We start from the raw sequence: 27,179 nt of genomic DNA, 5'->3' as shown, positions 1-27,179 counted from the left end.
TGATTTTGCATATGTTATCACCTGATTGTTGGAGAGATGAAATTAGGCTTTAGAGATGAAGAAAATACAAGAAAAAAAAAGAAATTAGTAATGAAAAAAATATAGAAAAAATGACAAGATTAGTAAAATTGGGATTTACAGAGTTTTTGAGGTGCAATTTTTAAAAGAGACACGAATAGGAAGCCTAGCTAGTTTTTGGTTCAACTAGTCAGACTGGACTATTTAGTACAAGTTTTAAAACACAGTTGCAGAGACGTTTTACTATCCCGCTCTCCTCCTCCATAAATTTTTTTTTTTTTTGAAAAAAAAGGTATTAAGAATGGCCAAGAACAAATGCGGAATGGCTATTGATAAGGGAGAGCTTGAATAGTGTACAACCTTTTAAACAAATTATAACTCACTATAACTAACTCTGTTTAATATTCTAACAGAGTTTTGTTATTATAGCAATTGTTTACGTCAGTTAGTACATATCAATTATGTCAAGGTCTAATCAAGAGGCCATTTTATTTTTCTTTTAATATAAATAGAAATATGTGGAACAAAATTTATAAATTTGGAACAAAATTCATGGAATCTTTTATTACACCATTCATTTATTAATATCAATACAAAGTAATCTATTCGTCCCATTTTAATAGTCTGTTTTTCATTCATTTTAAAATATAGTCTCACTTCAATTCGTGCAGATCTTCACTTAGAAAATGCTTTTTATTAGTGAATTGGTTTCACCCGAAACATCGAACCAATGATGTTTGCTACTAAGGAGCTCGTTTATTAGCTCATTCCTGAGCCCAACCTAGGACCCACTTTTCAATTAAAAATTAATTAAATTTTAATTTCTCTAAGAATATTTTATTTAATGTACTTATTATCAATGAGTATAATCTACTTTATTCATTAATTGCTTAGATTCATAGTTTGAATAGTATAATTTTTATAGTACTGTTATTCCTTGCACACGGGGAGGGACGCCAACGAGTGATATTATCTCCCTCAAGTCTCCCAGACTCCCTAGCAACGAGCCGTCTATATTTAGTTTTGCATGAGGGTGTGATGGCAAGGACCAAACTAGAGTTAAGCATTTTTGGGTTTAGAAACTGTGAAGGAAAGCTACAACCCCAGCTGCTGAAGACCCTTTCCACTGCAATTTTCCAAGACAAAGAGGTGAGCCAAGGAAATAAAATGTAACAACTCAAGCACATGATGAAAGACTTGACCAACTATCATTTTATAATCATAAAAAATGGCTTTGTTCCTTGCTTTCCACAGCTCCCAGTAGATTAATAAGGGGACTATCTGCGTCAGCTCAGCCATTGTTGACCTCCCCGAAGAGTGCATCCACCAATTCTGCAAATGAAGCATAATATCCTTTGATGGTGGTACTTTCATACCCAATTTCTACTCTATTCTCTTCCACACCTGCACTGCCAGTTGACATCCAAGTAAGCAGTGGGCGAAATTGTCCTAATTATCACAGAATGCAAACTTCGAGGGGAGATTAAAACCAAATTGTTGTAGGATATCTGGAAATGGCAGGATGAAATTAATCAGTCTCTACATAAAGACCGATACCTTTGATGGCATTCGCCTGCTCATCCTCCTGCATATCATTGAGCTTGAAGGTTGCTGAAGCATTTCCATTGCTAAGGATACCTAAAACGTACCATTTGCAGATGGACACTAGACCATCAGATTCTTACCCTGGGAGAGCTACGTATGAGACCGTAAATTCTGCATTTTTTTCTTCATGTGTGAGAACCAACTCTACTTGGCCTAAGTTCCAGTCGTTATCTTGCAACAAATCTCGAACACGAACATTTGGCAATGGCACTTGAACCTTTTGGCTAGCAAGAGGACCGGAGCCAAACCAATTATCGTACCAGAATGAGGAGCTACCATCCCTTATTAATACTTGCAAGTTTTCTTCCACCAAACCTCGGACCTGTGACAAACCTTCTCAGCAATAGCATATTTAGAGTGAATGAACCGAGCTAATAAAGTTTCAGTAGACCGCAACTTCCACCATAGTTTGCACCCAAAAGCGTTCACACTGTCTTCCAGTTGGCACAACCCCAAACCATTTTCCTGTGTTGGCTTGCACAGATTTCTCCATTTAATCCGATGTCTTTTATCCAGTCCATCTGCTTCCCCCCAGAAAAAAGAGGACATAATCCTCTCCAACTAGCCCAACACACTCTTAGGTGGCTGTAAAACTGTAAAAGCATATAATGGTATAGCAGTCAGAACATTTTTGATTAAAATTATCTGGCCACCAGCTGACCGCAACTTGTTCTTCCAGCCCGCCAACTTTTGTCTCATCTTCTCAACTAACTGCTGAAAGTGTTCTTTCTTACCTTTACCTTTGAAAAGCTTGCTCCTAATCAACAAAGGGGAGATCCATCTACTGAAACCCCGTCTACCGAGCCATTAGTCGTTTCCTAGCTAACCGAACGACGGTCTCCTCTTGAAAAAATTACAACATCATCCGTAAATGCTACGTGTGACACTGGCATGCAGCCACAGCCAAGAGCATATGGTTGCACCGTTCCCATCAAGATTAAGCTCTTCAAGCCTCTACTAAGCGCCTCTAACACCATATAAAAAGAAAAGGAGAAAGGTGATCCCTTTGTTTCAATGACTTGTTTGGAAAAATCCATATGGCTTCCTGTTGACAAGGATTGAAAACCAGGTGGAAGAGAGGCTATTCATAACCAGAGAGAAAAAATAAGGATGGAAGCCAAAATAGCCCAACAATTGGGACAAAAAACGCCATGAGACACGATCAAATGCCTTTATCATATCAACCTTGAGTATTACATTGTGCCCCCTGACCTTTTTATCAATTGAGTTAACCATCTCCTGTGCAAGTAAGATACTATCTGAGATCTCTCTTCCACTGACAAAATTGAATTGTTCTAGTGAGATGAGAGTGGGAAGAACGATTTTAATTCAATTACTAAGAATTTTAGTGAAGACCTTATTGATAAAGGTACAAAGACTAATTGGCCTGAAGTCTGCAAATGTCGTAGGCACCTCCTTCTTTGGAATTAATACCACCAGAGTATTTGCAATACCCTTAGGTAGTGGAACTCCACACAGAGAAATTTCTAAAATTATGATGATTTTTAAAAAAATTCTACAAAGGGAGTATTTTGTGTATGGTTGTCTGTTTTTGAGGTCTTCGCATTCAGCAAATGCGAGTTTTTTGAGCTCGCATTTGCTAAATGTGAAGTCTCCCTAAATTATTCTACCACCGAAATTAAAAACAAAAAAAAAAAAAAAAACAAAAGCAGACCTCGCATTTCATAAATGCGAGGTAAGTAACCGCCCAGCAATGACCAAAGAAGCTTCCTTGTCCAGTGAGCGAGCAAGCTGCAATTTTACACTTATGATTATTGCTCAAACAATAATCATAAGTAACAAGCCGTGCGTGCTTCATCATGCGAGTGATAAAACTAGTGAACAAGTATTCACTATGTACCATCTTAAGGTTCTTTCCAACATTGGCTTCTAGATTTTGCCTAAAAAATTTTTGTTTTTGCTTCAATTGTAATGCCATTTTCCCTTGCTTTATTATTTCACTGCAAATTATAAAATGATTTACAATTTGCAATGCAAATTTCTACAAATTTTACTACTTAAGGCTCTAAATTCATCACAACTGGGAAAAAAAAGATCCCTTAATATTGACATCAATAGTTGATAATAATTTGGGGCAATAAATCGTAACCAAACTAGCAAGCTTTTTGGTTGGACTGTATCTTGCATCCGATAAATACGAATTCCTAGAAAATTGCATCAAAAAATTTCAATATTTTTTAAATTACTTTTTTAATTTGTTTATTTGTTAAATTCATTCTTAATAATTTATCATAAACTCTTTGTTATTAAAAAATATATGTAGCTGATGTTGTAAAGTGTATTAATGTAGTAAGTCAACAATTTTTGTAAAGTGTATTAATCTAGTAATTCAATAATTTAAGTATCTATAAACTAATTGAGAATTCGTAGCTACTTAATTCCTTATATTAAAAGTAACATATTATATACCACATAAAAAAGAAAAGTTAGCAATTATTATTTGCAGTGAAATTAAAAATAAGAATGAACAAGAATAGTATTTTATTTTTTTGTTATTGATACTACTAATAATTGATTAATCAATTTCTCAAATTTGCTATTATATATTGGAAAAGTTAAATTTCTTAAATGACATTGGCCCCCGTTGGATTAACTATTTTCGGGGTTGTTTTTCAAAAAATAGCACTGTAGCATTTTGTTTTTCAAATACAAGTCCGTTTGGATTAATTGTTTTTGGGGTTGTTTTTGAAAAACTATATAAAAAAATTTGCTGTAGATGTTTTTTGGATTATTTTGTTCACGTATTTCTAAAACATATTTTTGCGTATTTCTATAATTTATAATTTTTATATTTATAATACATTTATGAATATTTATAAATAAATATATTTATATATTTATAGAAGAATATGTAAATGTATAAATATATTATATTACATATAATACATAATATAAATATATTTATAAATGTATAATTAATATAAATGTATAAATATAAATGTATCTTATAGATTAAAAGATATACTTTCCTATAAATATAAAAATTATAATCACATAATAATCATTTTCAAATTAAATGAGAAAAAAATTCCCAAACCACATATATTTATTTCACTAGGATATTTGAAAAACATTTTATTTGTTTATTGTAATTTATTATGATTAAATATATATATATAAATTTTTTTTGAAAAAATTTTGATAGAGTCTCCTCTTAAAAGTGGACTAAACTCCCTGTTAGCAAACCCAAAATAGACAACATTTAATCCAAGCAATATTTCCAACAACTTGTCAGCCAATAATCACAAACCACTGCAAAAGCACAAGTCTTTAGTAAATTAAAAAACAGAAAAAGTAAAATCAAGTTAAACATCCAACATTCCACAGATTAAGAACAAAATGCAAGCAAATCCATGCACAAATAATATAGTGATCGTAATGGTGCAGCTTCAATCGTCATCTTCATCTGCAGCTCCACCCTGAGGTGGAGTAATGCTTAAATGATCCTCGATACGTGCCAAGCGAGTGTCCATCCTCTGCAACTGGAAAAATAAATTAAAATTAGTAGCACAAGACTATGGTACAAGTAGAACTACCATTTTCAAAATTAGCCATACTCCACAAAAAAACCAATAATTGCAACATCTGAGTCAATGAAAATGAGAAACAAGTAGAACTACTCCAGAATGAAATAATACCTCTATCAGACCAGCATGAGATGATCTCGAACATTGTTGTTTAATATCATAACCCACTCACATTCAACAAGAGCAGATGCATTGATTTCCATGGTTCATGCAGTTGAATTCCAGCCCCAGCCCTGAACATGTTTAAGAGAATCCTTTTTACCATTTAATACATACATATCAGAGTTTGCAGGAAAGTGTGATGGATCCTAAAGTTAGCATGGATAGCATGAGGGTGCCAGTACTTCCAAGTACAGATGTCCCTAGTAGCAGTAAAAGTAGAAATTATACCAGAAGTTACTCAAATACCGTAGACTATGATAAAACACATAGCAGTCAAATGTGTAGACATTGTAATAGCATGATAGCCCAGCAATTAGGCAGATCCTCTGCTCCATTTCTGTAAAAAGAACTGGGCAACTTCATGAAGCCTATCAGACCAAATGCTTAAGGAAAACTTTAACTAAGTCCAAACCTATAAACCAATTAAGCAATTTACACATATCAACAGTCCTAACATATACTGCAATCACCACATGCGACAACTAATATCTTTGAGGCAGGGTGTTTTAGACTAAAAACTAAGAAAGCCAGGACAAAGTTTCTTTGCAGCTTCGGCATGGCTTCTTAAAGATTTTATTTTTTTGGTAGGCTAGCTAGCTACTTAGAACTTGGCATTAACTAGCTATGGTTCTTAGATTGCTGCTTTTTCTTTTTTTTCTCTTTCATGTTTCTACAATGCAATATTGATTGCTGCTTTTCCTTTTTTTCTCTTTCATGTTTCTGCAGTACAATATTGATCCACATTAATCCCATGCTGCCTCCACATGAAAGCAATAGCTAACTGCTAACCTCCAGCAAAATTAATCAAAATAAAAGAAAAAGTATGTGGATGCAGCCGCAACAGTCCTCAAACAGGAGACCAAATGCATCAACAAATTACACCAACGGCCACGAATAAGAGACAAACCGAAAAATTGCCAAATCAGAAAAGCAAATACAACAAGCCAAAACAACAACAACACCCAATAAATTGCCAAATCAGAAAAGCCAATTCAATTCAGAAAAGAAAAACCCCAGAAAAATAAAAGAAAATCAGAAAAAAAAATTTCATACCCTTATGCTGTTTCTAAGTAACAGAGCACAGTCACGAATTTGAAAGCCATTTGCCAAGTGAAAAGAAAATGTGCAGTGCAAATGGGACACAAAATTGGTTGGGGAGTCCTGTTGTGGTTGTAAAAGTGGCAAATTGGGAGGGGGGAGAGAGGCGCAACTGCCTAGCAGAGATGGGTTCCGAAGAAGGGTCCAAGCTCTACAATGGCCGAGATCTTCCGACGCTTCCGACGAGAAAGCTGTGCCCAGATTTCGCCTGATGAGAACGGCTACAGCTCTACAAAAGAGAAGAGCTTCCGACGAGAAGGCCGCGAGATTCCGACGACCAAGCTGTGACCAAGATTTCGCCTGACGAGAAAGATGGAAGCTCAACAAAAGAGGAGAGAGTGAGGAGTGAGCTGGATGGAGAGAGTGAGACAGATTTGAATGGCGATTGGGAGCTCTGGCTTTGTGCTCAGACTGAGTAGAATGCGAGCTTATTTTTCTTTTTTTCGTAAAAGACTGACCTCGCATTTGTGAAATGCGAAGTATCTGAACTCGCATTTCACAAATGCGAAGATCACACTTTTGGAATTAACTTCAAAAATTACACCTCTTGTAGAATAACTTTATTTTTTCATCACAACTTAAGAATTTACTCCTCCACACATGAATTCTCGAACAGCTCAGAAGACATCTTCTGCAATGATCTCCCAACAATGAGTATAAAAGCAACCTGCAAATCCATCGCTGTCAGCTACACTTTGCCCATCCAATTCAAACACTGCCCTTTCAACTTCCTCTAGAGTGACTTCCTCTATCAGTTGGTCGTTCTGTAGAGGTGTTACAAGGGTAGGAACATTGTTTCATAGCTCCAAGGTTGCCTGTCTGTTTAACAATGAAGAATCTGCTAACAAGGACTTGAAGAAATCCACAGCCGATGCACCAATGTTGTCATCTCCCTCAATGTAGACCTCCTCCAAGCTTTTAATTTTCTACATAGAAAGCCAAACTCACTTATCTAAAAGTGCAGAGTGAAAATATCTTGTGTTCGAATCAGCATCTTTTAACCACCTTACTCTGGCTTTCTATTTCCAAGAAACTTCTTTGGCCGCCAAATGCTTTAGCAGAGCAGCATTTGCCTGACTCCATTGCAGATGCATTGCTTCTATTTCCTCTTCTTCTAGTTGTAATTCCTTTTGTTTAACTTCTTCTTGAGCTTTAGCTATGTTATCAAAAATGTTCCTAAAGGACACCTTATTCCATTCACACAAAACCTACTTAAGTCTCTTCAATTTTATGACAAACCTCGCCATACCGTAGCCTAAAGCTGGCTGATCCCAACTGCATCGAACCACAGTGAGAAAGCTGGGGTTATTAACCCACATATATTGAAACCTAAATGATCGCGTTCCCAAGCTCAAGCATGGCTGGAGTTACAACAATAATGGACTTGATCTGAAGTTACACGATTAAGGTGTTGTACTTTTGAGTTAAGAAAGAGGCGCTGCCATTCTAGATTTATTAGGAACTTATCCAATCTCTTCCACACTCGCCTACCATGACGAACGCCAGTCCAAGTGTAACAACTTTCAGACAAAGTAATATGTTTCAGACCATAGATTGAAATACAATCAGCAAATTTCACCATTGCATTCAAGTTCTGTAGTGCTCGGCCCAAGTATTCATCAATGGACGCAGCAACATTAAAGTCACCACCTATCAGCCACGGCTTAGAAACCAAGCCACCCGACAAAGAAACTAAGTCCGACGATAAAGATCTTTTTTCAATTTGTGAACATTTAGCATATATAAAGGAACAATAAGAAACAAAATCCATGACTCCTGAGCAACAGCCAAATGAATAAATTGATCTGCATTAATTACTACATCTACTGCAAAACCTGTCTTCCACATGACCCATATTTTATTGGAAAAGTTACTAACACCAAGATGGAAGCCAAACTTGGCTGTAAAACCTTCTAATTGTTCCGGCTCAACCATAGGCTCTAAGATTACTAAAAACGACACTGAATGTAACCTTATTAACTTCTTTAAACGACGCGAAGAGGCACAACCAAATATGCCCCTTATATTCCACACGAAAATACTCGTCATAATTAAAATTGGGAGGAAGATTCTATGGATACCTTTGAAAATTGCCTGGTTACAACAGTCTTTGGTAAGTTTAGAAATCGCCTTCATCGCCCACGTTTGGCTAATTGCATCTTCTTCTGGGGTATTGGAACGAGGTGGTCTACTTTTTTCTTGAATTGAATAAAGTCCTCCACCAGCATTTCACGAGGTTTACTTTGATGTTGCTGCCTCTCAACATCCGAGAGTGAGTCTAGGTTTCCTCTTCATTTAGAATAAAGCTTCTGGTAATCTATAATAGAGCTAGCGAAGGTGTTGTGATCTATCAAGGGGAGTTGTGGTAGCGATTTTGTTTGTGGTTCTAATGGCTACTACAATGTCTCACACTACAACACTGTTGATGCCTGCTGATGCAAAACTTCACTCTGCCCCAGCTCCAATGGAATTACCTGCCAGTGCACAACTTTATTCTGTGGTTGCTCCATTGGAGTTTCCAAGGTTTTGGTCTGGTGCTGCCGTTGCACCACTGAGACTAATTTTTTGGAAGCGCTCTGGCTATGATTCAAATCCATTGATTGCTGGTCACTCGTTGGTTGTTGCGAGCTAGGGTTGTGACTATTATGTTGTACCATTAGTGTCAACTGATTGTCCGGGACTAAGTCCTTCAGCATCGTTTGCTCCTCCACAATTGATTGTCCAAATTTGAAGATGCTAGTTGCTATCTGACAAAGTGTGATTTCGTTCCTCTGAGTGATTGTGACCATCCTTTGGGATCCAAATTTCTGCTGTCCCATCGCCCCCCCCAATATTCCAGTCCTTATTATCAGGTTGCTTCCTTGAACTACTAAATTGTCTACAAGCGCTACTATGGTGTCCAAGTTTCTTACAGTTCACACAATAATCATGTAAATTCTCGTACTCAACTCGCTGCCAAAAACCATTGGACAGATTCCAGATCCAAACACGTTCAGGAAGGGGCCCTGGTAGATCCATGTCAACAAAAATCCTTGCCACTGCCGGCCTAGCAAGCATTGTTGTCGATGCGTCCAGCCTTAAGGGTTCACAGACCAATTTAGCTAGGGAAAAAAAGGGTCCCTTGTTAAAAAGATGTACTAGAAGGCACAACAACCGGATCTAGATTGGGACAATCGACGATTCCATGTCCAGCGAAAGGTTGGAGACCACTTAAAAACCCTCATGCCAAATCCTTGAAAAGACTAGAATCCATGAAGCCAACACCTATCGAAATCATCTTCCAACTCGAATCTGATTAAGATGTGTTGAGGGTCAAGAAGTCCTAAGGATATAGGACCCTTAAAGCCGAGAGCCAAGAATTCTTTTCTGAGCCCTTCCATGGACGGCCGACCTTTGGAAAATTTTCCAAAGAGCACAAACTTGAAAGGAGCAGCGAGGAGCCGAACATCTTCCCCCGAAAAGGATAATGTTGGTTCCTCCCTGTAAAGTTCACTAGGTTTGAGACAAGGAGTTGGCGTTAAGGTAGGAGAAGAAAAGGAGATTATGGCTCTGTTTGGCAAATGAGTTTTTCGATTGTTTGTTTAAAATTTTACTGTAAAAAAAATTGTGAAATTTTTTTTTGAAGTGTGTAAATTTTGGATAGTTTGAAATACATATTTTAAAAACTTTGAGAAGTTTTTTGAAATTACTATAACTAAAGTTATTAAAAAATTTGTAGCAGACAAACTTAGCCGAAAATTTATTTGTCAAACAGGCCCTATATCTGTGAAGGAATATTTTGATGGTAATGGATGCATAGGTTGCCCTTCACCCGAAGGATGAAGGGCAGCCATGGCTAACCCTAGAATTCAAAATAAGCAAGAGAGGGAGAGATGTTGAGAGAGAAAGAGAGAAAGGTATGGTGATTAGTCAAACTTCTGATATTGGTTTAATGGTATTTTAAGAAAATAGTAGATTAGATTTATTCTTTTAAAAGTTAAGCAGCTTTACTTAAACTATGTACAAAAAAATACTACCAAAATGGAACAGAGGGAGTAATTAGGACACAATTTATCAATCAAAAAGCTTTTTAAAGAAGCAAGCAAGTAAAAATAAATTCAGCCTTGTATTCTCTATGTGTAGCCATTTCCAACTGTTAAACATTCTTTTTCTATTATCTAAAACTCATTGAAACAATTGGTGCTCAACACATTTAACACAAAAAAAGTTAGAATAATTATTTTTTGGCAACAAAGAAATAAATAAATGGTGCATAAAATGGTACTAGCTAATGTATCAAAAGAGCACTAAATAAGTGTCCAATCAAGGAAGCTTCTATTTTTTTTCGCTAATATAGAGGAATTTGAAGCAAAATGTATCCTGATTTTTTTGTTAGATTATTAGATTATGTTCATTAATGCAATCATCTTTCACTAAAATAGAGAAATTTGGAACAACATTTATCCTGAAATTTTTTGTTACGCTGTGTTTATTAATACAAAGTAATAGTTAAGAAAAAAGACATTTAAGGAGGGGGAAAAACTCAAAGAAATAGGTAGGAAATGGGAGGAAATTTTGCTTTATATGTTGTTTGTTTAACCATCTATTGCTATTATTTTTTTTTGGCTATTTAAAATGTACACAAGTAATTAAAGCTCTCCATTATTGTTTACCAAGACTTTATATGTTGTATGCTTAATCATCTATTGCTATTATTACTTTTTGACTATTTAAAATGTATGCAAGTAATTAAAGCTCACCATACTTCATTTTCTTTTCAGCAATATAGAAAAATTTTGAACAAAATCGGTATTAAAATATTCAATTGAATTTGGAACAAAATTATACTAAAATTTTGCTTTTTCACACAAGTAATTAAATGATGCTTAAAAACTGTAGCAATGAATTTCTACAAAAAGTGTTATATAAGTGGACACTAAAGGGTCCCTTTATTCATTTATTTATTTTTGGTCAGGAATGTAGACAAAGCTCACCATTCCTCTTCTTCTTTTCCAGTAATGTAGAAGAATTTCAAACAAAATTGGTATTAAAATATTCAATTGAATTTGGAGCAACATTATACTAATTTTTTTTGAATTTGTGCAAAAAGTGCTATATAAGTGGCCATTCAAGAACCCTTTATTATTAATTTTTTAGCAATGAAGAAATAAATAAATGGTGCATAAAAATAGTAATAGTTAATATATCCAAAGAGCATTAAATAAGTGTCCAATCAAGGAAGCTTCTAATGTTCATTAATAGCTAGCATCTTCACTAATATAAAAAAATTTGGAACAAAATTTATCCTAGAATTTTTCTTTACGCTATGTTTATTAATACAAAGTAATAGTTAGGAAAAAAAGCCATTTATGGAGGGGAAAAACTCAGAGAAACAGGTGGGAAATAATAAATTATTCTTTATACATTGTTTGTTTAATCATCTATTGCTATTATTATTTTTTCGCTATTTAAAATGTACATAAATAATTAAAGCTCACAATTATTTTTTTACCAAGACTTTATATGTTGTTTGTTTAATCATCTATTACTATTATTGCTTTTTGAGTATATAAAACGTATGCAAGTAATTAAAGCTCACCATACTTCATTTTCTTTTTCAGTACTATAGAAAAATTCCAAACAAAATTGGTATTAAAATATTCAACTGAACTTAGAACAAAAGTATACTAAAATTTTGTTTTTCACGCAAGTAATTAAATGATGCATAATAGTAGTAGCAATGAATTCGTGCAAAAAATGTTATATAAGTGGACACTAAAGGGACCCTTTATTTATTTATTTATTGTTGGTCAGGAATGTAGACAAAGCTCACCATACGTCTTTTCCCTTTCCAGTATTGTACAAGAATTTCGAACAAAATTGGTATTAAAATATTCAATTGAATTTGGAACAAAATTATACTAAATTTTTTTTTTGAATTTGTGCAAAAAGTGTTATATATGTGGCCACACAATGACCCTTTATAATTTTGTTTTTGGTAAGGAGTGTAGACAAATTTTGGAGCAGATTTTTTGGTGAGGAATGTAGAAGAAATTTGGAACGGAACTCATACTAAAATGTTAATCTAAATTTATATTTTCCTAATGGCTAAAAAAAGTCAAATCAATCCAAAGCCAGGCACCATGTTTTTTTTAATATATGTATTAGGCTCAAGCCATGGCAAAACAGGATTATTAGATTGTGTTCATTAATGGCAAGCATCTTTCACTAATATTAAGAAATTTGGAACAAAATTTATTTTGGAATTTTTTGTTATGCTATGTTTATTAATACAAAGTAATAGTTTGGAAAAAGCCATTTAAGGATGGGAAAAACTAAAAGAAACAGATAGGAACTAATAAATTTTGCTTTATATATTGTTTGTTTAACCATCTATTGCTATTATTATTTTTGGCTATTTAAAACATACATAAGTAATTAAAGCTCACCATTATTTTTTACCAAAACTTTATATGTTGTTTGTTTAATCATCTATTGCTATTATTACTTTTTGACTATTTAAAATGTACGCAAGTAATTGAAACTCACCATACTTCGTTTTCCTTTTTAGCAATATAGAAAAATTTGGAATAAATTGGTATTAAAATATTCAATTGAATCTGAAACAAAATTATACTATACTTTTATTTTTTCCATGCAAGTAATTAAATGATGCATAAAAATAGTAGCAATGAATTCCTGCAAAAAATGTTATATAAGTGGACACTAAAAGGACCCTTTATTTATTTATTTTGTTTTTGGTCGGGAATGCAGACAAAGCTCAACATACATCTTCTTCTTTTCCAATAATGTAGAAGAATTTCAAAATTAGTATTAAAATATTCAATTGAATTTGGAACAACATTATACTAATTTTTTTTTTAATTTGTGCAAAAAGTGCTTTATAAGTGGCCACTCAAGGGACCCTTTATTATTATTTTTTTAGCAATGAAGAAATAAATAAATGGTGCATAAAAATAGTAATAGTTAATATATCCAAAGAGCATTAAATAAGTAACCAATCAAGGAAGCTTCTAATTTTTCGCTAATATAGAGGAATTTGGAGCAAATGTATCCTTATTCTTTTTGTTAGATTATTAGATTACGTTCATTAATCGCAAGCATCTTTCACTAATATAGAAAATTTTGGAACAAAATTTATCCTAGAATTTTTCTTTACGTTATGTTTATTAATACAAAGTAATAGTTAGGAAAAAAGCCATTTAAGGAAGGGAAAAACTTGGAGAAACAGGCAGGAAATAATAAATTTTGCTTTATATGTTGTTTGTTTAATCATCTATTGCTATTATTATTTTTTCACTATTTAAAATGTATATAAGTAATTAAAGCTCACCATTATTTTTTACCAAGACTTTATATGTTGTTTGTTTAATCATCTATTACTATTATTACTTTTTGACTATTTAAAATGTATGCAAGTAATCAAAGCTGACCATACTTCATTTTCTTTTTTCGTAATATAGAAAAATTTTGAACAAAATTGGTATTATTTTTTTTTCACTTAGAACAAAATTATACTAAAATTTTGTTTTTTCATGCAAGTAATTAAATGATGCATAAAAGTAGTAGCAATGAATTCATGCAAAATGTGTTGTATAAGTGGACACTAAAGGGACCCTTTATTTATTTATGAATTTATTGTTGGTCAGGAGTGTAGACAAAGCTCACCATACATCTTTTCCTTTTCAAGTAATGTAGAAGAATTTCGAACAAAATTGGTATTAAAATATTCAATTGAATTTGGAACAAAATTATACTGAAATTTGTTTTGAATTTGTGCAAAAAGTGTTGTAGAAGTGGCCACACAAGGACCTTTTGTAATTTTTTTTGGTTAGGAGTGTAGACAAAATTTGGAGCAGGCTTTTTGGTGACTAATTTAGAAGAAATTTGGAGCGGAACTCATACTAAAATGTTAATCTAAATTTATATTTTCCTAATGGCTAAAAAAGGTAGTATCAGTCCAAAACCAGGCACCATTTTTTTTTTTTTTTTTAATGTTAGGCTCAAGCCATGGCAAAACAGGAACAAATTGTGGCTCATCATGGCAAAACCAAAATAAATTGTGGCTTGGGAGCATTAAAAAACTACATGCAGCACCAGGTTGAAACACCAAATGGGAGATGGGAAAAAACAAAAGAAAGAAGCAGGCAGCAAGGGAAACCTCCCGCCCAAATTGCCCCTAAGGCTGCACAAAATCACCAAAGAACCGGCAGAACACCAGAGGACGCCACTTCTACTGTTCCTCAGCGTTTGGCGCTTTTAATAGGTAGGATAGTGCACTTTTACGTAAATGTGTTGTATTAGAAAACTTTTTTTCATGTCTTTTGGAGTATGCTAAGGCATGGATGAAGTTAAAAAAAATAATCATGAGAAGAGTATTGCACTTATTGACCATATTTATCACTTAACTTATAAAATCCAATAAAGAGAAGAAATTTCATCAAATATGCAAAAAAATATAGGCATAATTTTCTCCACTTTAAAAGATATACTTTCCTACAAATGCAAAAATTATAATCACATAATAGTCATTTCCAAGTTAAATGAGAAAAGAAGTTTCCAAATCACATATATTTATCTCAAATGTAGAAGGAATTTGAACTACTAATGGTATGAAACTTGTTACCCCTTGGATAAAATTGAAAAAATATGAAACTTTTTGGGGCAAGTTTACAATTTTGGACAAGATTTTAGAAAAATTTTGAATTTTAACACAAGTCCAATATTTGCAACTAATAATTCAATCACATACAATGTATATAATCTCAATTCTCCCCCCACACTTAACATACACATTGTCCTCAATGTGTAAAAAGGAAAATCAAGATAAAGAAAGTAATACTCCCCTATTGTTGCGATTGAATATGAAGCTTCAAAATCCATTGTCCGTGTATCTCCAACGCTTCATGAGTTTCATTGGATAACCATTAGTGATGTAATCCTAAAAATGAAAAATAAGAAACAAAAGTGATAACAAAGGCTTAATAAAACAAAACGGCGATCCGTAATTTCAATGCTTTGTTTTCGTGATGTACCTAAAAAAAATACACAATAAGCAACTCAAGGTACAAGAAAATATATGAGGAAAAGAAGAAAAAGAGAATCAAGGAAGCTGCATTTTTTTTTTTTAAAAAAAAAGGGTGCTCAGAAAACGCGACTCATCAAAACGCGCCATCAAGCCGCGTTTTATGAAGTCGCGTTTCTTCACATATCTTGCAGAATCGAAAACGCGACTACGTGAGAAAACGCGACTTTAAGTCGCGTATTTGAAGGCGCGTTTTTGGTTTCTGAACAGGCTGTAAAACGCGACTTTGTAGAAAACGCGACTTCCTGTCGCGTTTTGAAGGCGCGTTTTCTTCATTATAGGCACAGAATTGAAAACGCGATTCAATGAAAACGCGATTCAGAGGCGCGTTTTCTTGAGAAACGCGTTTTCTGCTGCGAATTTTAGCAGAAATTCAACTTTTGCAAAATTACAAAAGGTACCCTAATTACTCAAAATGCATCATAGATCATTTGTTTGCTAAAATATTCAATGCATGCACATGTAAAATGATCAAAACATGCATTTTAACCCCTTGTAACGAATCAAAAACAACAATTACTCAAATCGAGGGGTTGAGTTCCTTGATCAAACTTCGCCTTTTTCACCTCATTTGGTCACTTTTGCTTTCATTTCCAATACCTATAAATGAAAAATAACAAAATAACTCAAACATATACTTTAAACATAAAATCACCCCAAAATAACATAAACTTAAACAAACATTGGGTTGCCTCCCAATAAGCGCTTCTTTAAAGTCAATAGCTTGACTATTTCACCTCATTTTTCAAGGAGGCTTAGTTAACGAATAATCCACCATTTTTGGTCGTGGTGGATCATTAAATGGTGACTTTATAGCAAAAGTCACATGATCTAATGATAGGAGAAATGGAATTGACTTACCTATCCCAAGTGTTTCATAAATATTACCTTGAATATGCACCACTTGAGAACTTACCAACGGAAATGTCATGAGAGTATCCTGGGCAGCAATACCCTTAGAACCTACACTTTCAATGCACTCCTCAAGAGGGGTGAAAAATGAGTCATTAAAACTCACCTCTTGAGGTTCAAGGTTAGTTCCAAAGATATTATCATGTGAAATGGATATTTGCTCATTAAAACACAATTGAAATTCATCATTTTCATCCAAATGAAATCCATTTTCACATACAACATTCCTACCATTCATGCTAGGATCATTTTGCAAATTTTTAGAGGAAATAACTTCACACAATGCATTCAATTTCTCTTGTATTCTACTAAAGTGAGAAGTCAGTTCATCTATTCTTTCTTCAACCCTATCAAAACGGTTGGAAGTTGCATTAGCTAATTTTTCTAAAGCTAACTCCCAAGATGGCTTAGAATCATTAGCTACCATTTCAATTGCCAACTCCCAAGATGGTTTTGATTCATATTGGATACATTCAGGTTGGTAATCGTAAAAATTTGGAGAGTCACTATATACACATTGATTTTCCCAACCATAAACAGGAGAATTGCTCCAATTAGCACTATATTGATCAAAACAAGGATTGTAATGCTCTAATTCATCATAATAATCCACATTTTGTGCTTGCATACATGTATTAGTAGCATGATAACCTCCACACAAGTCACAAATCACATGATAAGAATTAAAAGCATTAACATTCCTTCTCTGCTCAATTTCATGCATCATGGTGTCCATTTGAACTTGTAACTTAATTACATCAAATTTTGCCTTTAAGCACCTTAAACCATTTTCAAAAGACATACCTTCAGTAATTTCTTGGTTACCTCTGTTGAAGGAGTTTTGCACTTGGTAACCATCCATTGCCAATCTTCCACTTCTCAAGCATTGTCCTCCAAATTCACCTACCCTCCTCATTATCTAAAATTACTTTTAAACAATCTCAAAAGTAAGATTAGTTAAGAAGGATAGATTCCAAGACACAAACAAAAACAGAAAAAAAATAAAATAAAATAAAAGTTGATTAAAAAAAAAATGACATAAAACACATAAGATACAGCAAAAACAACAAAAATAAGAAAAATTGTCTAAATTAATAAAGTTGCTCTTCACACCGATATTGCCAAATCTTCCCCGGCAACGGCGCCAAAAACTTGACGGGTATTTTGCATACGTACAAGTTAAAAAACCGAATTACACCCGTTCACTGCAAGTATACAGATCAACTAGTAGTTTAGGGTATATATCGGGTCGATCCCACAAGGAAGAGTGAACAATTACCGGTATTACTAAAGCTTCTCTATTATTTAGACTATCAATAAATTATAACAAATTTAACCTACTGAAATTATACAAAATGACACATGAAAGCTCCTTAGGTTATGGTATCTCTAACTACTCATGCAAGTGCTATATTTGGATCATTAATTACTACATCTAGGCTAGTTATGGTGTAATTTCCTAATGCACTTGAATCCTACTTTCGTAGTGAATCAATTATACTTATAACTAATCCATACCTATTCTCATGGTTATGAAATTAGTTACAAGTTCATTTCTTCAATGAAATTACATGAAATGAATCACTAAAAACCACATAGATGCACCTCTACTTTCGTGAGTGTACTCCCTATGTTTAGCACTTCTTGAACTAATGTTAAATCTCAATTTTCATTGCAGAAATAACACCTTAGATAATCACAATTAATGGTACCAGATTAATCATGATTTAAAGAGCCAAAGTACTAAATAATTTGCTCAAATCATAGCAGTCAAATAGCCAAATAATAAGCACTAACAATCATAGAAAGTTCAACCAAACCCAAGGTATAAACTTTAAAAGCACATATTAAACATAAAATCCAGAACTTGCATATTAACTAAATTTGGAATCAAGTACAAAAGATAAAGAGTTGAAAAGGAATGTAACCCATGTCACTTGAGCTCATCACCTTGCCTTCTTCATCTCCATCTTAATCCTAGTCTAGCAATATACAAGAGTGGATGAATTACACTAGCTAAACTATCCTACACTAAGGAAATGGAAGAACTACATTTCTGCACTCTTCAAGCTTCTCCCGTATCTTCCCTCATCATAGACCTCAAATGTCTCTACATATAAGCTGATGAAAAGTCCTTCCCTTACCAGTCATAAATTTCTGCTATGACTCTCCACTTTGATTCTCCAAATCTGGATTTGTTAAGGGAGTCAAAAATAATGGCTTTTGACTTGGAACCTTGGCTATATCTCTTCCTTATGTCTTCTGAAGCATGTGCAGCCTACGTTTTCTCTCCAACTCTAGCTGGAAAGTAGTGTGAAGATGAGAAAAATGGCTGAGCAAATTACAGAAATTCGGCTGCCATACACGTTTTTACTTTTGACCTCACTTCAACTGCATTTTTCTCCATGATGAAGGCCGAACTGGCTTTTGTGCAAAACACAAAAGTTGTAGCCCTTTGAATTAGAGTTCCAATGCTTCAAGAATCATCTAATTTGGAGATCGGTGGACTGAGATATGGTCAAAATACCATAGACTGGTCAATTCTGGGCTTCAGCTTTCGACCATCCAGATAAGTTTCTGTGTTTCGACCTTTTGACCAAGAAAACGGCTGAATTGGACTTTGATGTCTTCATACCAAATGTAGATATATCTCTTAGCTTCAAAATGGTACCAAGATCACCTTGATCCGATCATTGTAGCTCCTGATATAGTCAAAATACGAAAATGTGTCTGAGTTGTGAAAGCTGACTTTTCTTGATTTTTGTCCTCAAATTGCATTTCTTCCTTTTACACTTCATATTTTATTTTCCTCACTTTAATCCATCTTCAATCATCCAAATATCTTCTCAATGCACTTCATTTGATGATTGAATCATTAAACCTACAAAATATGAAGTTTTTCCCATAAAAATCCATAAAATGCAATATTTAGCCACTTTAACATAAAATGTAGTTTTTTACCAAAACCTTAGTTATTTTAGTTATAAAACTAAATAATCAAACCAAAATTAACTAATAAAACACACTAAAAATACGTAAAATAAACCCTTGTCAAATACCCCCACACTTGAACCATTGCTTGTCCTCAAGCAATAAAAATACAAACCAACAATGATCCAAAATTTGAAAATAAACATATGTAGCATTTCAACTTTATTTCCTCAAAACAAAGTAAATAACCATTATGCAATTATTCAATTAAGTTCAAGTACTCATAATATCAAGTAAAGGAGAGCCAATTATACCGTCATTATAACAAATTCAAATCAATTTTTCATCCTTACCCAATCTTACAAGTAAGTAACTCATATGGTCAATAATAATGCTTCCTAAACTCATGATCATCTTTTAATTCTGTTTAAAAAGATATTTATTAATATTACATATCTAAATATTACTTAAGACGTGAGAATGCCTTTTGACGCGAGGATCGACATTTTTAGATGAAGATCACCGGTTACTCAACACTTCACATACTCAAGTTGCTTTGCATACTCTTAATTCAAGTACCGTTTTACGCGAAAGTCGACATTTGTAGATGAAGACTCCCGGTTACTAAGTACAAGAATCATTGGAGTAGAAGAATTTTTATTTATTTTCTTTTTTCTTTTGTTTTTTGTTTTTCTCTTTTTCTTCATTTTTTTCATTTTTCATCATTTTTTTCTTTTTTTTTTTTTTAATAGCAAAGGGAATAATAATTTTCTAAAAAAAATAATCATGAGAAGAGTATTGCACTTATTGACCATATTTATCACTTAACTTATAAAATCCAATAAAGAGAAGAAATTTCATCAAATATGCAAAAAAATATAGGCATAATTTTCTCCACTTTAAAAGATATACTTTCCTACAAATGCAAAAATTATAATCACATAATAGTCATTTCCAAGTTAAATGAGAAAAGAAGTTTCCAAATCACATATATTTATCTCAAATGTAGAAGGAATTTGAACTACTAATGGTATGAAACTTGTTACCCCTTGGATAAAATTGAAAAAATATGAAACTTTTTGGGGCAAGTTTACAATTTTGGACAAGATTTTAGAAAAATTTTGAATTTTAACACAAGTCCAATATTTGCAACTAATAATTCAATCACATACAATGTATATAATCTCAATTCTCCCCCCACACTTAACATACACATTGTCCTCAATGTGTAAAAAGGAAAATCAAGATAAAGAAAGTAATACTCCCCTATTGTTGCGATTGAATATGAAGCTTCAAAATCCATTGTCCGTGTATCTCCAACGCTTCATGAGTTTCATTGGATAACCATTAGTGATGTAATCCTAAAAATGAAAAATAAGAAACAAAAGTGATAACAAAGGCTTAATAAAACAAAACGGCGATCCGTAATTTCAATGCTTTGTTTTCGTGATGTACCTAAAAAAAATACACAATAAGCAACTCAAGGTACAAGAAAATATATGAGGAAAAGAAGAAAAAGAGAATCAAGGAAGCTGCATTTTTTTTTTTTAAAAAAAAAGGGTGCTCAGAAAACGCGACTCATCAAAACGCGCCATCAAGCCGCGTTTTATGAAGTCGCGTTTCTTCACATATCTTGCAGAATCGAAAACGCGACTACGTGAGAAAACGCGACTTTAAGTCGCGTATTTGAAGGCGCGTTTTTGGTTTCTGAACAGGCTGTAAAACGCGACTTTGTAGAAAACGCGACTTCCTGTCGCGTTTTGAAGGCGCGTTTTCTTCATTATAGGCACAGAATTGAAAACGCGATTCAATGAAAACGCGATTCAGAGGCGCGTTTTCTTGAGAAACGCGTTTTCTGCTGCGAATTTTAGCAGAAATTCAACTTTTGCAAAATTACAAAAGGTACCCTAATTACTCAAAATGCATCATAGATCATTTGTTTGCTAAAATATTCAATGCATGCACATGTAAAATGATCAAAACATGCATTTTAACCCCTTGTAACGAATCAAAAACAACAATTACTCAAATCGAGGGGTTGAGTTCCTTGATCAAACTTCGCCTTTTTCACCTCATTTGGTCACTTTTGCTTTCATTTCCAATACCTATAAATGAAAAATAACAAAATAACTCAAACATATACTTTAAACATAAAATCACCCCAAAATAACATAAACTTAAACAAACATTGGGTTGCCTCCCAATAAGCGCTTCTTTAAAGTCAATAGCTTGACTATTTCACCTCATTTTTCAAGGAGGCTTAGTTAACGAATAATCCACCATTTTTGGTCGTGGTGGATCATTAAATGGTGACTTTATAGCAAAAGTCACATGATCTAATGATAGGAGAAATGGAATTGACTTACCTATCCCAAGTGTTTCATAAATATTACCTTGAATATGCACCACTTGAGAACTTACCAACGGAAATGTCATGAGAGTATCCTGGGCAGCAATACCCTTAGAACCTACACTTTCAATGCACTCCTCAAGAGGGGTGAAAAATGAGTCATTAAAACTCACCTCTTGAGGTTCAAGGTTAGTTCCAAAGATATTATCATGTGAAATGGATATTTGCTCATTAAAACACAATTGAAATTCATCATTTTCATCCAAATGAAATCCATTTTCACATACAACATTCCTACCATTCATGCTAGGATCATTTTGCAAATTTTTAGAGGAAATAACTTCACACAATGCATTCAATTTCTCTTGTATTCTACTAAAGTGAGAAGTCAGTTCATCTATTCTTTCTTCAACCCTATCAAAACGGTTGGAAGTTGCATTAGCTAATTTTTCTAAAGCTAACTCCCAAGATGGCTTAGAATCATTAGCTACCATTTCAATTGCCAACTCCCAAGATGGTTTTGATTCATATTGGATACATTCAGGTTGGTAATCGTAAAAATTTGGAGAGTCACTATATACACATTGATTTTCCCAACCATAAACAGGAGAATTGCTCCAATTAGCACTATATTGATCAAAACAAGGATTGTAATGCTCTAATTCATCATAATAATCCACATTTTGTGCTTGCATACATGTATTAGTAGCATGATAACCTCCACACAAGTCACAAATCACATGATAAGAATTAAAAGCATTAACATTCCTTCTCTGCTCAATTTCATGCATCATGGTGTCCATTTGAACTTGTAACTTAATTACATCAAATTTTGCCTTTAAGCACCTTAAACCATTTTCAAAAGACATACCTTCAGTAATTTCTTGGTTACCTCTGTTGAAGGAGTTTTGCACTTGGTAACCATCCATTGCCAATCTTCCACTTCTCAAGCATTGTCCTCCAAATTCACCTACCCTCCTCATTATCTAAAATTACTTTTAAACAATCTCAAAAGTAAGATTAGTTAAGAAGGATAGATTCCAAGACACAAACAAAAACAGAAAAAAAATAAAATAAAATAAAAGTTGATTAAAAAAAAAATGACATAAAACACATAAGATACAGCAAAAACAACAAAAATAAGAAAAATTGTCTAAATTAATAAAGTTGCTCTTCACACCGATATTGCCAAATCTTCCCCGGCAACGGCGCCAAAAACTTGACGGGTATTTTGCATACGTACAAGTTAAAAAACCGAATTACACCCGTTCACTGCAAGTATACAGATCAACTAGTAGTTTAGGGTATATATCGGGTCGATCCCACAAGGAAGAGTGAACAATTACCGGTATTACTAAAGCTTCTCTATTATTTAGACTATCAATAAATTATAACAAATTTAACCTACTGAAATTATACAAAATGACACATGAAAGCTCCTTAGGTTATGGTATCTCTAACTACTCATGCAAGTGCTATATTTGGATCATTAATTACTACATCTAGGCTAGTTATGGTGTAATTTCCTAATGCACTTGAATCCTACTTTCGTAGTGAATCAATTATACTTATAACTAATCCATACCTATTCTCATGGTTATGAAATTAGTTACAAGTTCATTTCTTCAATGAAATTACATGAAATGAATCACTAAAAACCACATAGATGCACCTCTACTTTCGTGAGTGTACTCCCTATGTTTAGCACTTCTTGAACTAATGTTAAATCTCAATTTTCATTGCAGAAATAACACCTTAGATAATCACAATTAATGGTACCAGATTAATCATGATTTAAAGAGCCAAAGTACTAAATAATTTGCTCAAATCATAGCAGTCAAATAGCCAAATAATAAGCACTAACAATCATAGAAAGTTCAACCAAACCCAAGGTATAAACTTTAAAAGCACATATTAAACATAAAATCCAGAACTTGCATATTAACTAAATTTGGAATCAAGTACAAAAGATAAAGAGTTGAAAAGGAATGTAACCCATGTCACTTGAGCTCATCACCTTGCCTTCTTCATCTCCATCTTAATCCTAGTCTAGCAATATACAAGAGTGGATGAATTACACTAGCTAAACTATCCTACACTAAGGAAATGGAAGAACTACATTTCTGCACTCTTCAAGCTTCTCCCGTATCTTCCCTCATCATAGACCTCAAATGTCTCTACATATAAGCTGATGAAAAGTCCTTCCCTTACCAGTCATAAATTTCTGCTATGACTCTCCACTTTGATTCTCCAAATCTGGATTTGTTAAGGGAGTCAAAAATAATGGCTTTTGACTTGGAACCTTGGCTATATCTCTTCCTTATGTCTTCTGAAGCATGTGCAGCCTACGTTTTCTCTCCAACTCTAGCTGGAAAGTAGTGTGAAGATGAGAAAAATGGCTGAGCAAATTACAGAAATTCGGCTGCCATACACGTTTTTACTTTTGACCTCACTTCAACTGCATTTTTCTCCATGATGAAGGCCGAACTGGCTTTTGTGCAAAACACAAAAGTTGTAGCCCTTTGAATTAGAGTTCCAATGCTTCAAGAATCATCTAATTTGGAGATCGGTGGACTGAGATATGGTCAAAATACCATAGACTGGTCAATTCTGGGCTTCAGCTTTCGACCATCCAGATAAGTTTCTGTGTTTCGACCTTTTGACCAAGAAAACGGCTGAATTGGACTTTGATGTCTTCATACCAAATGTAGATATATCTCTTAGCTTCAAAATGGTACCAAGATCACCTTGATCCGATCATTGTAGCTCCTGATATAGTCAAAATACGAAAATGTGTCTGAGTTGTGAAAGCTGACTTTTCTTGATTTTTGTCCTCAAATTGCATTTCTTCCTTTTACACTTCATATTTTATTTTCCTCACTTTAATCCATCTTCAATCATCCAAATATCTTCTCAATGCACTTCATTTGATGATTGAATCATTAAACCTACAAAATATGAAGTTTTTCCCATAAAAATCCATAAAATGCAATATTTAGCCACTTTAACATAAAATGTAGTTTTTTACCAAAACCTTAGTTATTTTAGTTATAAAACTAAATAATCAAACCAAAATTAACTAATAAAACACACTAAAAATACGTAAAATAAACCCTTGTCAAATACCCCCACACTTGAACCATTGCTTGTCCTCAAGCAATAAAAATACAAACCAACAATGATCCAAAATTTGAAAATAAACATATGTAGCATTTCAACTTTATTTCCTCAAAACAAAGTAAATAACCATTATGCAATTATTCAATTAAGTTCAAGTACTCATAATATCAAGTAAAGGAGAGCCAATTATACCGTCATTATAACAAATTCAAATCAATTTTTCATCCTTACCCAATCTTACAAGTAAGTAACTCATATGGTCAATAATAATGCTTCCTAAACTCATGATCATCTTTTAATTCTGTTTAAAAAGATATTTATTAATATTACATATCTAAATATTACTTAAGACGTGAGAATGCCTTTTGACGCGAGGATCGACATTTTTAGATGAAGATCACCGGTTACTCAACACTTCACATACTCAAGTTGCTTTGCATACTCTTAATTCAAGTACCGTTTTACGCGAAAGTCGACATTTGTAGATGAAGACTCCCGGTTACTAAGTACAAGAATCATTGGAGTAGAAGAATTTTTATTTATTTTCTTTTTTCTTTTGTTTTTTGTTTTTCTCTTTTTCTTCATTTTTTTCATTTTTCATCATTTTTTTCTTTTTTTTTTTTTTAATAGCAAAGGGAATAATAATTTTCTAAAAAAAATAATCATGAGAAGAGTATTGCACTTATTGACCATATTTATCACTTAACTTATAAAATCCAATAAAGAGAAGAAATTTCATCAAATATGCAAAAAAATATAGGCATAATTTTCTCCACTTTAAAAGATATACTTTCCTACAAATGCAAAAATTATAATCACATAATAGTCATTTCCAAGTTAAATGAGAAAAGAAGTTTCCAAATCACATATATTTATCTCAAATGTAGAAGGAATTTGAACTACTAATGGTATGAAACTTGTTACCCCTTGGATAAAATTGAAAAAATATGAAACTTTTTGGGGCAAGTTTACAATTTTGGACAAGATTTTAGAAAAATTTTGAATTTTAACACAAGTCCAATATTTGCAACTAATAATTCAATCACATACAATGTATATAATCTCAATTCTCCCCCCACACTTAACATACACATTGTCCTCAATGTGTAAAAAGGAAAATCAAGATAAAGAAAGTAATACTCCCCTATTGTTGCGATTGAATATGAAGCTTCAAAATCCATTGTCCGTGTATCTCCAACGCTTCATGAGTTTCATTGGATAACCATTAGTGATGTAATCCTAAAAATGAAAAATAAGAAACAAAAGTGATAACAAAGGCTTAATAAAACAAAACGGCGATCCGTAATTTCAATGCTTTGTTTTCGTGATGTACCTAAAAAAAATACACAATAAGCAACTCAAGGTACAAGAAAATATATGAGGAAAAGAAGAAAAAGAGAATCAAGGAAGCTGCATTTTTTTTTTAAAAAAAAAAAGGGTGCTCAGAAAACGCGACTCATCAAAACGCGCCATCAAGCCGCGTTTTATGAAGTCGCGTTTCTTCACATATCTTGCAGAATCGAAAACGCGACTACGTGAGAAAACGCGACTTTAAGTCGCGTATTTGAAGGCGCGTTTTTGGTTTCTGAACAGGCTGTAAAACGCGACTTTGTAGAAAACGCGACTTCCTGTCGCGTTTTGAAGGCGCGTTTTCTTCATTATAGGCACAGAATTGAAAACGCGATTCAATGAAAACGCGATTCAGAGGCGCGTTTTCTTGAGAAACGCGTTTTCTGCTGCGAATTTTAGCAGAAATTCAACTTTTGCAAAATTACAAAAGGTACCCTAATTACTCAAAATGCATCATAGATCATTTGTTTGCTAAAATATTCAATGCATGCACATGTAAAATGATCAAAACATGCATTTTAACCCCTTGTAACGAATCAAAAACAACAATTACTCAAATCGAGGGGTTGAGTTCCTTGATCAAACTTCGCCTTTTTCACCTCATTTGGTCACTTTTGCTTTCATTTCCAATACCTATAAATGAAAAATAACAAAATAACTCAAACATATACTTTAAACATAAAATCACCCCAAAATAACATAAACTTAAACAAACATTGGGTTGCCTCCCAATAAGCGCTTCTTTAAAGTCAATAGCTTGACTATTTCACCTCATTTTTCAAGGAGGCTTAGTTAACGAATAATCCACCATTTTTGGTCGTGGTGGATCATTAAATGGTGACTTTATAGCAAAAGTCACATGATCTAATGATAGGAGAAATGGAATTGACTTACCTATCCCAAGTGTTTCATAAATATTACCTTGAATATGCACCACTTGAGAACTTACCAACGGAAATGTCATGAGAGTATCCTGGGCAGCAATACCCTTAGAACCTAC

At 33.4% G+C, this 27,179-nt stretch overlaps 1 long non-coding RNA gene across 1 annotated transcript; it reads right to left on the bottom strand.

The window, feature by feature from the left end:
* Positions 1-4,845: 4,845 nt before the first annotated feature.
* Positions 4,846-6,986, bottom strand: LOC140006420 (uncharacterized). The gene is made up of 3 exons (XR_011814028.1): positions 6,387-6,986; positions 5,283-5,404; positions 4,846-5,126 (listed from the first exon to the last, which is right to left on the bottom strand). It is a non-coding gene; the product is annotated as an uncharacterized lncRNA (long non-coding RNA).
* Between the last annotated feature and the right edge of the window lie 20,193 nt (positions 6,987-27,179).

Source organism: Coffea arabica, chromosome 5e, assembly GCF_036785885.1.
Source record: "Coffea arabica cultivar ET-39 chromosome 5e, Coffea Arabica ET-39 HiFi, whole genome shotgun sequence".
NCBI classification, from domain to species: Eukaryota; Viridiplantae; Streptophyta; class Magnoliopsida; order Gentianales; family Rubiaceae; genus Coffea; species Coffea arabica.
This window is presented reverse-complemented; position numbering and strand designations above follow the sequence as displayed.